General features: G+C 40.3%; 1 long non-coding RNA gene across 1 annotated transcript; it reads right to left on the reverse strand.

Annotated features, from left to right (window-relative positions):
* Window positions 1-6,928: 6,928 nt before the first annotated feature.
* Window positions 6,929-8,812, reverse strand: LOC138742828 (uncharacterized). Its single transcript, XR_011344437.1, has 3 exons — window positions 8,696-8,812; window positions 8,010-8,413; window positions 6,929-6,958 (listed from the first exon to the last, which is right to left on the reverse strand). It is a non-coding gene; the product is annotated as an uncharacterized lncRNA (long non-coding RNA).
* Between the last annotated feature and the right edge of the window lie 8,506 nt (window positions 8,813-17,318).

Raw genomic sequence — 17,318 nt, forward strand, 5'->3', positions numbered from 1 at the left:
TTATCTCCCTCACATTGTTGCAGATCTTGGCAGCTGTAATCGGACTGTAAATTGATGCCAAGAGCCAGTGAAGTGATTGATGGTTGCAAAGATCCGTCTTTCTGGAGAGTACAAGCTACAAAACAATGTTGGAGAAGAATACCTTCTAATGATTTATTACTGCCTGTGCATTTTGAATTACCTTTTTGTTGAGGAGAAGCTTCAGCTTATCAATGGGAGGCCTGATGGCCACATGAACGTGGTCAACAGCTGCTGCACATATGTCTTCAGCACCGCTGGCAATTGCCAGTGCCTGAATCACCATCTGCTCCTCACGAAACTGAAGTGGATGAAGTCATGTCCACCAGGGATAGAGTGCCCAGCTAACCTTTCCATTGAGTCTGGGGCCAAATGTTGCTGAGATGTACAATGGTCAAAAATCCTACTCTGAGGATGGAAGGAGTCAATGTGACCTTCACCTCCAAGAAGAGCACAGTGAAGACATGGAAATAAGGCCATTCCATCAACATCTGTCAGTGACAGGAGCCTTAGATATTCTGGTGAATTGGATGACTGTGGAAATGAGCTCTGCAAATGGCTTTAGGTTCTTATCTAACCCTGCATGGCCATGATGATACATTTAATAATAAAATATTATCATTGATATCACTGCTGAGGCAACGTTGAAAGAGCTGATGCTGGGGAATGCACTGTTAATTTCAATAATTTGTGGACTTTGGAAACGCAAGCTGCTGTAATCTGAGGCAAAAACAAAATACCAACAACGAGACCAACTCAGCAGATCATGCAGGCATCTGTGAAGGCAAAGAGATGGTCAGTGTTTCAAAGTGAGAACCTGCATCGGAATAAATACAGGGCCTCAAGCTGAAATCATCCACGAGCCTCCATAGTTATTACTTGAACCGTTGAGTTCCTCCTGCAGTTTGTTTAAGTTTTGGGTTGTGTCTGCATTCAGTCTGAAACCAGCCCAGCCATATCACCTAATGTCACAATGGGCATGGCCTTAAGTAATCGACAAAACAACAATCAGAGAGATGGGTTGCCTACTACAGCACCACCTTATGGCAGCAGTGGTGTGAATGGCCAATAGGTGAATAGCGTTGCTTGCATTGGACACTAAAGAATGTTAGATGTTTTAAAATGAAAAACAAGTGGAAATGCTGATCCAATTCCTTGATGGTAATTCACTCACCCAGAAATATTCACCAGAATGTTTCAAATAATACTTTGTCTCCACATGAATAGTTTGCATCTGATAGTCCCAGCATCCCAAATACACTTCTGACCATTCTCTGAACATTTTCTGTCAGTTTCAAAGATATGTACACACTACATATATGAGGGAAATGCCAAAGAAAGTTGTGACCAAAAAGGGCACAACTCGGGCAGTGAAGATGAAGTGGGCATTAGTGAAGAAGAATCTAGGAGAGGAAGTGAAAGGAGCATACATGAATGGACAGGATGTGGAACAATGGTCTGATTTTTGTGTCGGAGTGCAAGGGATGAACTAAAACATCTTTCCTCTGAACCCTGACATCATCAATTTCAATTTATTCGATTGCTTTGATTTGATTCTTGGTTAATTGACATCCAGGAAAACACACATGTTCCAACATGCACTCTCTAACGTCATCTGTCTGGAAAAGTCAAGAAAAAAAAAGATTAATCTGCTGCCTTGTTAAGAGTGGAAAATTAATCCACATCGCTCTGACCATGCTAATTCTGAGAAGTGCCTAAAGTTTCAAAATTCTACTTCCTGCTTTACTAAATCTCGAAGTACTAAAGTTATGTTGTACTGAATCCCAATGTTACGACTCTGGACTCATTTGCTTTTCTGAAGGTGAAGGCCATTGATCAAGATTGTGTGTCCTCTTCTACTGAGTTCTTATCAACTGAGCCAAATTGCAGTGACTCCTTGTACACTGCATTGCAATTGACAAAATCTATTCCCTTTGCCTCCATTTACATGGCTTGTGAACAAACTCCTTCATTTTCACTTACATTTATTGAATATGTAGCCAAATTATAACATCATAATTCAAAATTATGGTCATGAAATTTAAACAAAAACATTTTCTGCTGATGCATAATATATTTTATGTGTTTCTGATGCTCTGAAGTAGATATGCCAGTCGCAGTCAATATGCTGTTAAATTTTCTATTAACAGTGGAATGTATTTTAAGACTGGAACCCTTGTATTAAACAAATATTTTTTTTTTGTTTAAACTGAGTTACTGACTGAATGCTTTCAATAAGCTGCTAAACATCGATTTAGACTGGTATTTTTTTTTGTCCACAGCCAGTGAAAATCCTGTCTGATACAAACAGAAGAATTTGTGAGAAACTCATTTATCTATTGATCAGGTGTAAAGGAATAAATGTGCATGTAAACATAGGATATTCAGATTTGACATTAAAAGCACAGCAGTAGATTGGAAGCACCATAGGGTTTACAGGCCTCAGAACAAAGAGGATTTAAATATTTTCTCTGCCCATATGTGTGTGTATATACATTTTTTTTTCCATTATTGCTAATTTATGCTGCTTTGGGATGCACTTGATATTTGTTTTCAAGGCTTGCCATTTGAGCGACAGGTGGAGATGTGAAGAAAAGGTTCGCTCAGCAGTACATTTTGCTGTGTTACCATCTTTTTTTCTTTCCATTCATGGCCTTAAAATGATCCCTGACGTATTTTTCAAATAGTTTATAAAATATTTCGGTATTTTCCACATCACAGAATGGTTATAAAATGTACTAATTCATGGACTCCCAATGACAAAATGCTTATGCCTGCTTTTAATTTAGATGTAAATTGCAACCAATCTTCATTCAAATGCCTATTAGATATTTTGAGGCATTACCCTCAGTGGGTTACTTCATTAATTTCAGGTTGAGACTTCAAAGTGTTGGGAATAAAGCACAAATTCCTAGCTCTATAATTCATCACATCAGACATGCCTGACTATTCATAGTCCATCTTAGGGAAATCACTGAAACTAATGCAAGGGGCTTGCCCCACAGGGAGTGTGATCTAACATCATTATTTGAGTCAGCCCATGTTCATCTTCACTCATCCTGCATTGATTGGCTTGGAGCAGCATCGATGGAAGCCGGGGGTGATGCAGGCACACAGATGATGAAATAGAAACTTGAAGTTATGGCATAATTGAAGGGTAACATTTTTGAATGTTTAGTGGCCCTGGTTGATATTATTTCAGCAGTTCGGTACGACCCACTCCAAAGTCTGAGTGCAGTTAAAGTGGAAAATAATGAGAGAAGAAAATAATTTTTAAATGTTTAAATTTAGACGTACAGCATGGTAACAGGCTAGTTCATCCCACTTGCTGCCCAATTGACCCACAATCTTTGTATCTGTTTTTTTTGAAGGGTGGGAGGAAACCCATGCAGACTTGGGGAGAACGTAAACATTTATTAACAGGCAGAACCAGATTCAATCCCGTGTCATTGGTGCAGTAATAGCATTGTGCTAACTGTGCCACCAGAAAGTGTTAGAAGTAATGCATTTTGGAGCCTTTACCAGTCCCAGAGAAGCTCAGTTAATGAAGGGCAATTTGCTTAAGTGTTTTCAATGTTGAAGTACAAAGAACAATATCAACTGTTCAACATATTGCAAGATCTCGCAGTCAGCAAAGCAAGAAACAATTTACGCTATTGTAGTAATGTTTTCTTGAGTGATAGATGTTGACCAGAACTCCAGAAACGCTTGAAGTAGCTCTATAAACATGTTTACATTGACTGAAAAGGCATAGACAATAATAATACATCACCCTAAACAAATGAAACCACTGCCAATGCAGTCGTCCTTCAGTATTTTATTTGTTTTGACTTATTTTTGCACAAACTGTTGCAATCAATTTTGCTTCGACTTTGCTGGATAGCATGCCACACAACATTTTTCACTGTATTTCAACATGGGTGACCAATAAAAAGAAATCAAACAATTCAATTCAAATTACTGAACAGACATTTGTGTTCAAGCCGTGGGGATAGCCTTGAACCACAAACGTCAAGAGAAGAAGGAAAAGCGCAGTCTATTAGGTTGAGGGAAATGCAAGTGTAAGATCTGAAGTGAGTGCGAAGGTCACTGCATCTAATTTAGGTCAAGGTCAATAGATTTTGGACAGAGAACCAGAAGAAATTGGAGCATGTGTTATGGGGAGAGCAGCTTTGATGGGCACGTGACACACTGCTGTCTCTTAGTTCCATTTAAAACTCCTTCAAAATTGAAATTAAAAAAAAAAATGGACTGTGTTTCTTCAAATAAGACTCAAGAGTGAAATTCAATTTAAATGTTCCAATAATAGATAATTGACCTAAATTTTTAACTCTTAAACACCACAGATTATGACTGACCTGCTCAACAATTACAACATTTTCTAGTACAGCCATTCTCAATCTTTTATGTCTATGGTCCTCTTAGGATTCTCAAGGCCCCTTTCCCTGTGAACCAGTCATATTTAGTTGGTTTCTTCTGTACTTCTCTCCTATCGACTAGATAAAATAAACCATAGAAAATTATTTTATGATTTCAGTTCATGTTTCCCTTAAATGTGTTGTGGCCCCTGTTGAGAATTGCTGTTCTAAGGCAGGTCTTATTTCTAGCATTTTGATTTCCTTTTTTTGTACTGTGATCCTGTTGGATGTTTTCCATTCCATTGCATTTTGTGGAGTGGTAAATAAAAAAAAAAAAAAAATTTTCTTAAAGAGATAGGAGGCCATGTGGCACATTCAGCTCCCAACACAACAATCCCATCAGTCCCATTGCCCTGCAGTTCTACAACTTGTACCCACTCAAAAGCATGTCAGGTTACTTTGAATCTTTTGCCTCCAACCTGCACTGAGACACAATTTACAACAGTCAATTAACCTATCAGAATACATTTTAGAGGAAATCAGAGTTGCACAAATAACATGCAAACTGCACACACACAGCACGCAAGGTCATGATCAAACCTAGATCCCTGAAGGTAGGCAACAGTAGCATGACCTCAGCCACCATTGTCCCATAAACTAGCACTTACAAAGCATTGTTGTTGTTTAACAGTTTTATTCAACTGCATATAAATGAAACCATGGCATTCCATGAAGCAATTTGTTGCTTGAAACTATTTCTTCAGGGATGTAATAAGAGAATTTATATGTGGAAAATTAGTAGGTTGTGCTCCACACTGTGTCAAAAGGTTAAATCTATTTATTAATGTTGGTTAGCAGATGCAGATAGATGTCCAGTCTCTGTTGGCACTGGGCCAAATGAAGGCATAACATTTTTCCAGTGGTAATGATGTTGCTCTCTCCAACACATCATCAATTAGCAGGACTCAATGTGTTGCATTATGTAAGTAACCAGTTACATGCAGTGTCACTACACATATTAATCCGATTCTTAATTCTAATTCCTGCATTGAGAAGGATATCCCCATGTTGCATTACAGAGCATATTTAATGGATGCTTTGTACTGACATCTTGAAGGGAATGAAGGTACTGAACTAAATTACTTTTTGATATTAAATAATTTTTTAAAAACTGAGGCATATATCCAATCACCTTTTTCCACCTTTTCTACAAATCACTGGCTTCAATGACTGGCATAGATTGGGTATTAAATGTTTTAAAGATCTTTTTATTTGCAACAATTTTGCATCTTTCGAACAATTGGTGGTAAAGTTTAATTTACTCAAAACTTATTTTGTATTTAAGTTATTTACAAATTTGTTAATCTCAGATCTCTGATATTCCTAGAATCCATGAGACGATTGATCTTGATGCATTTTTTTGTTCAACAACCTTCCCATCAAAGCTTAATATAATATTTATGATAATTTAGTGACCTAGTCAAAACCAAGAATGCCTGGGAGCAGGATTTGAATCTTCCATTGTCCGATGAGGTTTGGGACTCCATTTTTAATTTGATTAGCACAACTTCCTTTTCTGCATGGCATTGTTTACTGCAATTTAAAGTGGCACGTATGTCCAAAGTTGTCTTATTTCCATAAGTCCTCTAGGTGACAAATGTAAAATTGGTGATGCTTCTTTAGTTCATAGGTTCTGGATATCTGCCCTGACTTAGAAGAATTTTTGAAAGATGTTTCTCAAACACTATTGGTAATTCTTAAGTTAAAATTGGAATCTTGCCCTTTAATTGCTTTTTGGATCACCTCAAGATGTTGACTGACTTCAGTTCAAAGCTGAAATTTTATCTTTTACATCATTGTTAGCCAGATGTGCAATTTTGATTAAATGGGAAGATAATTCTCCACCTACACATGCACAATGGCTAAGAGATATTATGGCTTGTTGAACTCTAGAAAAATATTAGACACGTTATCAAGAATTCAAATGTTAAGTTCCAAAAGACATGGGGCCCATTTATGGACTAATTATCATAATCTCAAGATATGTTATGGACATTTTGACACTGTGTTGTCCCTCTCCAAGAAGGCGTTACATGATTCATGCATGCCAACTTTCAACCTTACTTAGAGAAAGGGGGTTTGAATTTTTTTCTTTTTTGTTGTTAAATCTTACTTGGCTGTTACGATTGTGCTCTGAGCTCTGGATTTCCTTATTATGAGAATATTGTATATTTTTTAAAAATTTCCCCTGAATTTTGTAGTGCATTTTATAATTGTTCAATGTTTTATATTGTAAAATATCAATAAAAATAGTTTAAAAAGAAAGAAAAAATGAAAGCATATTTACGATTAATGTGGAGCAGATGGATTTTACAAGCAACATGTCAGAGCTGATTCTGTATTGCTGTGTGCTTGGGGAGAAGTTGTACGGCAATCAGAGAACGATGGAGAACTGTGGAAGTGAAAATACTGAAATACACACTTAACACGATTCGTGATTTTCTCCTGAATTTTTTTTTTTTCATTTGTCTCTCATTTAGATTGGAAGCAGAGTTTCAGTGATGGTCAGAGATGCTCAGGTTCTGCAATAAAAATAAAATCAGAAAGAATTGGAAATGCACAGCAGGCAGCAAACAGAGAGAGAAATAGATTCTTTCTGATTGTTTTTACAAGATTCGCTGTAACTGTTTCTGCTCAGGATTGTTATCCAATCGTTCACCGAGTTTTTAATTGATTAGTTTGTGAGCATTCAGATTTCAGATTTGTTGTCAGAGTATGACATCACATACAACTCTGATTCTTTTTTCCTGCAGGTGAGGCAGAATTTCCACTTATTGGTAGTGCAAAAAACTGTACACAGTGTCAACACGTAAACAAAATATATACATGTAAACAGATAACAGATGCAAGCAAAATGACTGCAATTCAGAGGGAATTTAAAAAATTAATTGCACAAGTAAGAGACCTTAAATGAGTCCCCGAATGAATTTGTTGTTGAAGAGTCTGATGGTGGAGGGGTAGCAGCTGTTCTTGACCCTGGTACTGGAAGTCCCATAGCACCTATACCTCTTTCCTGATGGAAGCTGTGAGAACAGAGCATGTGCTGGATGGTGTGAATCCCTGATGATCGCTGCTGCTCTCCAATGGCAGCATTCCCTGTCCTCGACAGTGGGGAGGCTTTTACCTGTATTGTCCGCTACCTTTTGGAGGGCTTTACGCTCAAGGGTATCGGTGTCCCCATACCAGACCGTGATGCAGCTTGTTCATGCCACAAGGCATGGATATTTTTTTTTCTGAATACTAATATGTAGTTAGTGGGATCTCTCTGGAGCAAAGATTTTCATCCTGACTTTAGATTTACTTAACCTGCTTTTCAGCCTCCCTGGGACTGTTCTCGTCTTTAGAAGATTTGGACTGAGGCAGCAGTCATAGGCACTTCTATTTTGCTCTTCAGAAAAAAATGTGGAGATTTGGCAGAGCTGTAGAAGTACAGACCAACAGACAAAAGTTCATGTACTGCTCCGCTGAGGCCACCTTCAAATTGGAAGAGCAATGCCCCCTATTCCATCTGAGCACCCTCGAACTGGATGGCATTAACATCTACTGTTTCTGTTAGCCCACAACTCCATCTACCTGTATGTCTCCTTTCCTGTCGATCTCTCTGAAAGATTCCTTTTAAAGCTGGCAGTGTTGCCCGAGTCGCTTTAGCACTGTATAGCAGGCCCATAGAGAGTGGCTGAGGGATGCTGGCAATTCAACGCGAGGAACTGTAGAGACTGCTGTCAGGAGACTCTCTCTGGGCTGCGGACTGCCGGAGACTGGCTCAAACTGGCTGGAGGGATGCAGGTGTAGGAACCGGAATGTGAGGAGGTGCTGAGGGGATCCTGACCGTATCAGATGTTTGGATCTGGACCTTGTCTGGCTACAGAGGCTGAGGAAGTGCTGGAGGAGAATCTATGGACTCTCAGTGACTCTGGAGGGAGGGGATTTTCTTTTGCTTTTCTTTCTTAGGTAATTCCTGCCAGTGGCGAATCTGTCTGCCTTGCAGCAGGCAAAAAAGAAATTTCATGTAATATGATAATAAATGGAATCTTGGATCTCTTTTCTTTTCTCTGTCTCCTTGCCCTAGCTCTGCATTAATAGAGCCCTGCCCTAGCCCCAATAAATTCTCACCTTTTGCCTGTCTATATCCTATTAACATCTGTAGGTCTGTTCTCCTCTCCCCTCCCCCCCCCCAACCCCCCCCCCCCCCCCCCCCACCAGCCCTTTCTTTCTCCCTAGCCTTTTAAATTAGGTGCCTGCCTGCTTTTTATTCATACCCTATCAGTTCTATCTCTTGACCTCCGAAGGACACTGCAAGACCTGCTGAGTTCCTCCAGCATTTCTGTGCTTTTACTACAAGCACAGCGTCTGCAGACTTTCATGTTTCACTTAGATATTAAATGGTCCAGGCATTATTGATTCACTCATTGCCAACTCCATGTGCCAGTGATGTGTATTACAATGAGGTCATTGTGAGATGAGCAACAAGATCATCATCACACTACACCTCAAAAATATAATGCCTAAAATTTATTTTTATCTTTTATACTTCGTTGGGTGCATTTCCTGGCAATATTAACTGGGTGTGATAGAGCACTATTGACACTGATGTACACTCCCTAGTATACCCCCAGTTAACCAGGTGCTGTGAGGTCCTACCCACAAAGCAAGGTCCTGAACACAGGTTGAAGATTTGGACAACAAAGAAGTTGCTTCCTGAACAGCTTTGGGTCTATTTTATGGATTTTGGGCTGCTAATCATGAAAATCAGCTTAAACTTTTCCTATCAAACACTATTTATTTTAGATTTAACTTATTTTGTGATTTCCTGTCATATTTTTAACATGCTTCAGGCATACAAAATCATGAAATAATTGAAAATTCATTTTCTGCATTCACATTGGAACTTCTTTCCCTGCTGATCTTGGTGCAATCCGTGACACACTATGTGAAAGTTTCCACCAGGACATTGCAGCCATGGCAAAGCGGTATCAGGGCAACAGAAATCCACCAATGCTCACCAACTATCTTTGGACACTGACACGAGAGTCATCGGATGCTGAGAATAAATGCAAATCATTGGTAAAACATTTTTACGTTTGTTGAACTAATGCAATGTGCCAACATCCTTATGCGGTTAAACATGCTGCATTCAATAAAAGTCATTTTAACATTTCTCCAACTTCCTAAGTGATACAAGCAGTCTGAAATTATCTTTGTGTTCAGCTTGAAGTTGTCTATCAAAATCTCCAATCATTTTTTTTTCAGGAAGCAACACTTTTGAACAAAATTATTGTCCAGTGTAAGCTGGCAGAAGAACTCAATGCGTCAAGTTGCTTCAGTAAGAAAATTAATTGTCCTCCAGCAGATTATGTGAGGCTCGAGATTGCAACCTCTGCCATCCACTTTGCCCCCAGTGTCCCAGATTTAAAATTTCTTTTGAATGTCTCAAACAGCAGAACAAACATGACTTTCCAATGTCAATAACAACAGATGAAACCTACGGGGCATCATCTCTCCAGGCCAACTACAATTGCATTCCATCGGGTTGCCATGAGAATTAAAGACTGACTTGAAATTGCTGAAGTTTCTCTTCTTATCATTGCATTGCAAGACATCCACAAAGAAATTCTAGTGGGCCAAGATATGCTTCCATGTGGGACTTTAAAAATGTTAAATAAAATACTTTAAATTGGATAAAGATCCGCTTCTTACAGAGCTGCCTTTGACTTTAAAATATTGCTCAGTCTATTGCCACGAGTAGGCAATGGCATGTTAGGCCAGAAACCAGGGTGGGGGGCAGGGCTTAGACCAGAAAAGGTTGAGGACCACTGCTCTAGTCCAAGCCAAACTACCTGTTCTGACTCGAAGATCCTCAAAATTTGGAAGAAAATCTACAAAATGAGCAGGGTGGTAAAGTATGTTTGTCCTTTAGAATACCACAATGTTGTTTGTTCAATATTTTCTGGTGTCCTTTGCAAGTTAAACACACAGCGCTTAGGTTGCTTAGAATGCACACCCTATAGGAACAGGCCATGCATTCAAAGTGCAATTTACTGCTGGAACTCTTGTCATTCTGACATCTACAAATTCTTCACACCATAAATCCTTCAAAGAGAACTTGTCTGCATGATTAATGTTTGTTTACTCATGCACTGATAGAGAAATAATACTCAAGAGTTATTGTTTGTGCTTTTGAAGCTTCCAATGCCTCAACCCTGCTGCATTTCTCTGTTTGTGGAACAAGGGGAACAAGGAAATGAAATTGTCTGAAGGGCTCCCTTCAACTATTCTATGCTGACAGCTTTAAAGGATACCACCTTGTCTAAAGTTGCTCCAAACACACAAAGTGAGTGAGGGAAGTTTGAGTCGAGACCCAATTTTTAAAATATATGTCAGAGTTTATTCCAAATTCTTGCTCAATAGTGGGATAGCCTTGAATAAAAGAGACATATTAGAAGATAAAAAGAAGTTTGTGAGCATGTATTTTCCCCAGAAGGTCATGAATCTCTAGAATTCTTGACTCCAGATCGTTATGGAGACTGGATCGTTCAAATATTTAAGGTAGATGCAGGTTCATTTTTGAAAGATTGGGAAAATGAGGGCAGTGGGAAGCTGGCAGAGAAACAAAAGAGTTGATCAATGATCATAATGAACAGTAAATTAGGCTAGAGAGGCCAAGTAGTCCATGCTTGCTGCTATTTTCTTGTGTTCTTATACATACCTACTCTTTCCTATGCAGCCATGCTCTTACCTCATGGCTCAGTGTATTGCCATGTTAGATCAGAGGCACTGCCTGCAGTGTGCCATGCAACATGCTCATTTCTATTTTTGTAGCACTGAAAATAGCCATCCAGCATTCTGAAAACTCAGAAGCAGCATATTGCATCACCTTGTGTCACCTCTAGTTGAAAGTGCCCCAGAGCCAAATCAGCTTCAAGTCAAAATACTTACGTTAAGAGGATGAAAAACCTTCTGGCTGAAGTACAAACTCACTTTCCAAAGTAGCCTTGGATCACAGGGATTCAGAGATCCTGCTATGATCTGTCAGTGCAAATCACACGGCAGGGGTGTAAGGCGCAAGCCGACTCGGCATGTCCAGGGAGTTATGCAGGAACACTAACATCAGTTGACAATGACCAGGGCAAGAATTCCAGACCATAGCCAGAGGTGCATCACACCAAGCAAAGCTGAATGGAGGAGTGACAAAGAGATTTCTCTGTCGAATGAAAAATATCTACATTGCTGACAACTTCACATTTCACGATCTTTTCAAACCGAGGTCACGAACAGCTTTATATTCATTGTTATTTGTGAGAGGTTTGAAGGAATGCTAGTGCACATTCCGCATACTGGTTGGCACAAGCTTTACTGCTGACTTGACCAGAAGATTAGGAGGAACCAGAAACCAAGCAAATTCATTGACCCTGCTGTTGGATTGTGCAGAGATGCCTTTTGCCTGACATCTACCAGTCTGTTGAATGTGGATTTTGAGGGTTTATGAAAAGTCTATCTTAAGATTGCTTTCCAATAATATTTGTAGCTTATATGTGTGCTGTTTCAGATTCTTACTATACCTATTTTCTCCCGCACATTAGGAAGTTGTAGTTGCAGACAACACTTACAAGCAAATCATAAAATCCCATTTATATTCAACCAGAGAAGATGACCCAATAACTCCGGAGGGATGAGGGCAGAAGTGATTTATGATGCTATTCCTCACATGTGAAATCTAAATGGAATTTCATGATTTCTTGGCTAAGTATTGTCTATATCACCTATTATTATTATTTTTTAACATTTCAAACATTGCCTTTTCTATCAGCATTCATTTGTTCCTATCTGAAGTTTGTTTTTTCCCTATCTGGTCCACAAAGCCACATTGACATATTTCAGACCTTCAAACTTCTGCTCCATTTCACTTCATTAAAGAGAATTGGTATCAGAAACCTCTGGATTTACACATTTAAATACATCTATTTAGAATTTCAAGCCTTGTTGGTGCTGTCATTCATATTATATTGTATTAGCAGTCTATTCATCTTTACGCTAAAATTCCATGGTATTGACCTCAATGAAACTCATTTTGGAGATCATTTAGAACGTACTGTAATTGCCTTATAGCATATTCCTATTACTGTTGGAGGCTTATTTTGTCATATTTTACATTTTATTTGTACTCTTGCCTCTGTTAAAATGGAGAATGAAGAATCTAGTGCAGTACAAACTCTGAAGGATGTATACTCCAGGGCAGTACTGACAGCAGAAGATGCATCCTCCAGTGCAGTATAAGCTATAGAGGACACATTTAATTTGATTTAATTATTATTTTTTTTAATTAAACATGCAGGACATTTTGGCCCAAGAGTCTGTGCCGCCCAATTTACACCCAATTAACCTACACCCCCGGTACAATTCGAACAGTGGGAGGAAACGGGACCCCCTGGGGAAAACCAAACCAGACACTGGGAGCATGTACAAACTCCTTACAGACAGCACAGGATTCGAACCCTGGTATGGACCTAATTGCTGCTGCTGTGAAGGTGCTGTGCTAACCGCTATTCCAACTGTGCTGCCCTGTGCAATACAAGCTGCAGAGGGTGCATCCTCCAGTGCAGTACAAACTATAGAGCTCTCAATCTCTGAATGTACAAAATTCAAAGTGAAATTCTAATAGCCGAGATTCATAGTCACAGAAACAGCTCGGCCATATCTACCAAGGTGCCTACATGAACTTATCCATTTACCTGCATTTGACTCACTTCCTTCTAAACCTTTCCTACCCCCACATGCATCTGTCTAATTGTCTCTGAAATGCCACCACAGCTTCCTCTGTAAGTTTGCTCCATAAACCCACCAGCCCCTGTAAATTGAATGTAACTGGATTGAATTGCATTAAATTAAATGGTTTATTGTCTCATTTACTGAAATACAGTGTTTTCATGCTATCCAGGCAAGTCATGCATCCTTAACATCAGCAGAGGGGGCAACAATAAAATAAAACTGCAGGATGTCATGTTAATGTTTGTCAAAGAGTGCACGGAATGGTGTTACAAAGGCCAAGTGCAGGGCAAGGTGCAGTTACAACAGTGCAAAGGTGTCAACTTCTACCATTGGGGGGTACATTTAAAAGTCTAACACCAACAGGAAAAAAAAACTACCCTTGAATCTGGAGGTGGTAATTTAAAGCTCGTGTATATTCTCCCTGATAGAAAGGGAAGAGAGCGACGTGTGGTTGCAGCTTCAAGAGGTATAGATGGAGTTGGTGGGAAGGCTGGTTCAAGTGATGGCCTGAGCTGTGTTCACAACACTGAAGTATTTTTTTGTGGTCTTGGGCAAAGCAGCTCCAAGTGGGAGCTCTTGGGCAAAGCAGCTCCAAGTGGGAAACATTGGGCAAAGCAGCTCCAAGTGGGAGGTCTTGGGCAAAGCAGCTCCAAGTGGGTCTTGGCCAAAGCAGCTCCAAGTGGGAGGTCTTGGGCAAAGCAGCTCCAAGTGGGAGGTCTTGGGCTAAGCAGCACCAAGTGGGAGGTCTTGGGCAAAGCAGCTCCAAGTGGGAGGTCTTGGGCAAAGCAGCTCCAAGTGGGAGCTCTTGGGCAAAGCAGCTCCAAGTGGGAGGCCTTGGGCAAAGCAGCTCCAAGTGGGAGGTCTTGGGCTAAGCAGCTCCAAGTGGGAGGTCTTGGGCAAAGCAGCTCCAAGTGGGAGGTCTTGGGCAAAGCAGCTCCAAGTGGGAGGTCTTGGGCAAAGCAGCTCCAAGTGGGAGGTCTTGGGCAAAGCAGCTCCAAGTGGGAGCTCTTGGGCAAAGCAGCTCCAAGTGGGAAACCTTGGGCAAAGCAGTTCCAAGTGGGAGGTCTTGGGCAAAGCAGCTCCAAGTGGGAGCTCTTGGGCAAAGCAGCTCCAAGTGGGAGGTCTTGGGCAAAGCAGCTCCAAGTGGGAAGCCTTGGGCAAAGCAGCTCCAAGTGGGAGGTCTTGGGCAAAGCAGCTCCAAGTGGGAGGTCTTGGGCAAAGCAGCTCCAAGTGGGAGCTCTTGGGCAAAGCAGCTCCAAGTGGGAGCTCTTGGGCAAAGCAGCTCCAAGTGGGAGGTCTTGGGCAAAGCAGCTCCAAGTGGGAGCTCTTGGGCAAAGCAGCTCCAAGTGGGAGCTCTTGGGCAAAGCAGCTCCAAGTGGGAGGTCTTGGGCAAAGCAACTCCAAGTGGAAGGTCTTGGGCAAAGCAGCTCCAAGTGGGAGGTCTTGGGCAAAGCAGTTCCAAGTGGGAGGTCTTGGGCAAAGCAGCTCCAAGTGTGAGGTATCCAGACAGGATATTTTCTATAGTGCATCATTTTAAAAAAAGTAAGATTTTGGAACATGCCAAATTCTTTCAGGCTTCTGGTGAACCTACTTGTCAATGTGGTTGGACCACAACTTTGAAGCAAGGTATTTTGCAAATGCATTTGTAAGTGAAAGCCACCAAATTAACTTTAAAAAAAAAATCATCCTTCAAATAATTCCATAAAACATTACACAGCTTTAATGTACAAAACCCCTAATTTATCAGACAGGTATTATGGTTTAAGGCATGCTTTTTCATTATTCCCCAATTTAAGGAAGCATTAATGCAAGAAAAGTCAAGGACAAGAAAAGGTGGCTTCACTAATCAAAGCATCTGATAAACTAATTTTAAAGCCAGCACTTCTGCCATCACAATTGGTGAGCAATACTAACAAGACAAAGGTAGTTTGATTAATTCCAATCAATTATTTAACTGATGTAATGACACCAAATTAAAAAAAAATCATTAAGTGATTAAAAAGATACATCTATAAAATCTGCTGTTACTGTCCAACTGGGAGCTTGACAATTCTGCCTCACACAGCTGAGTCTCCAATTCTGTCAGCATGGAGGAATTTCGGAAAGTACCTCATCATCATAATTAAAACAACAGCACTGTATGTTGCAATTTATTTAGAGAATGCTCAAAGCCTTATCTGAAAGGCGACTTCTAGAAATAGTACATAAAATTGTAGGAAATGATAAACGATATACTGTGATGTCATTTTCACGCGCAAAATGGGACAGGTTAGGTTTGCAGCAATGTAACAAGATTGCAAGAAAAAAAAGTTTTTGAAGTAAAAACACAGTGCTGGAGAAACTCAGCAGGTCATTTATATAGCAAAGATAAAGGTACGTAACTAACATTTTGGGTTTGAGCCCTTCATCGAGATACAAAAACAATGGAGGCAGGTGCCCGAAGAAAATGACAGTGGGGGAGGAGGCAGGAGGAGGAGGAGGAGCACAGTCCCAAAGGCGGGAGGACAAGGGAGGGAGGGCACACCAGGGGGAGGAGGGATTGCTCTGTGAATGGAGAGGGAAGAAGGTGGAGAGCTGGAGGAAAGAAGATAAAGGGGAAGGGAAGGGCGGAAGAACAGAGATAAACCAGAAAAGCCAATCCGGTTGGATGGAGAATCAGCTGATGCTCCTCCAATTTATGGGTGGTCTTTCTAGGAGAGTTAATGAGTCCATGGACAGACTGGTCAGCATGGGAGTGGGATGCAGAATTGCAGTGGTTAGTGTTTACGTTGCAGACCAGCAGCAATAGGAATTCACCAAGAGATAGTGATTGTTTTTCTTTTAAAACAAGATATTTATTAACAATTACTCACAATATAACATCTTACGTAAATTTACCCCAACCATGCACAAACATACATCTCCTTCCGTTTCCCTCTCGTGTTTGTGCGAGTGTGCGAGCAGAAGTGTGCATGCACGGATGTGCAAGTGAGTGTGCATAAGTTCGTGTGTGTGCGTGTTTGCGACCCAAACCATTACAGTTAGCCACAATTCTGGAAGTCATTCCAAAGTTAAAGTCTTAGAAATCCGGTGTTGAAACACAAACTTTTAACCTGATGTCCAGAAGGAATTACTAAGGAGATGGGAGAGACTGAGTGACCGGAATGCTGAAAGCTCACGATTCCTTGCCGAATTCCTTGTTGGCAGAAGTGGTATCGAACAAAGAGACCGGAGCTTATGCACATAATTCCCTGCCAGTGCAGCAGAGATAGAGAGGATGGCATGGTGGTGAGGGCTGAGGTAAAAGATTCAAAGGATTCAAGGAGTTACAACCCTGGACACAAGTATCAAAATGGAAATGTTATTTACAACCAGGAGTCAAAATGAAACCAGAGACAGATTGTCAACTGTGAACAAACTTAGCTCTTGTGTAATGGAACGAAACAATAAATACCTAGAGGAGGTATAGAGATCACTGAAGGTTTGAACAAACAGCTGCTACCACTACTGATTTACAGACACAGAACAGATTAAAGAATTTAACTCCACATACAATTAAACCCAGGTGCACCAAAAAATCTGAGCCCTCACCCTATACATACCTTACAATCATGGCTTTAGCACCACCACAATGGGACATTTCTCAGCCTAAAACCAAACCCATAATGTTCAAGACGCGGGAAAAAGAACAACTACCCTCATGCTCAGTTTTTATACTTCTGGGCTGTTGACTGGCCAAGGTATCCAGTCACATAACCTCAGGTGAAGAGGGTGATCAATCAAAATGAGGCTACGTTTGTGGGAAGGTCTGATTTTGATTGATAAAGTGAAGTGACCATTGGCCTATCACCACTCAGGTATTTGACCAGAGAAGCAAGCCTTCATGTTACGGGTGGTGAATATACTTGGCATGTTAACTCTTTATTGGTTCTGAACTTAACTTAATTTATTCACAAATTGCGGTACACATAATTATTCAAAATGGCTCACTGGAGTTTTCAGAAATTACTTTGATACTTTTACTCCATGGGCGATAAGGACATATTCTATTCAAAATCTAAGTTGGAAGACTCAAATCCATTATATGTAACTGCTGTCTGGCAATGCATCAACATCATATATGATTTACAATGCATT

Source organism: Narcine bancroftii, chromosome 9, assembly GCF_036971445.1.
Source record: "Narcine bancroftii isolate sNarBan1 chromosome 9, sNarBan1.hap1, whole genome shotgun sequence".
Lineage (NCBI taxonomy): Eukaryota > Metazoa > Chordata > Chondrichthyes > Torpediniformes > Narcinidae > Narcine > Narcine bancroftii.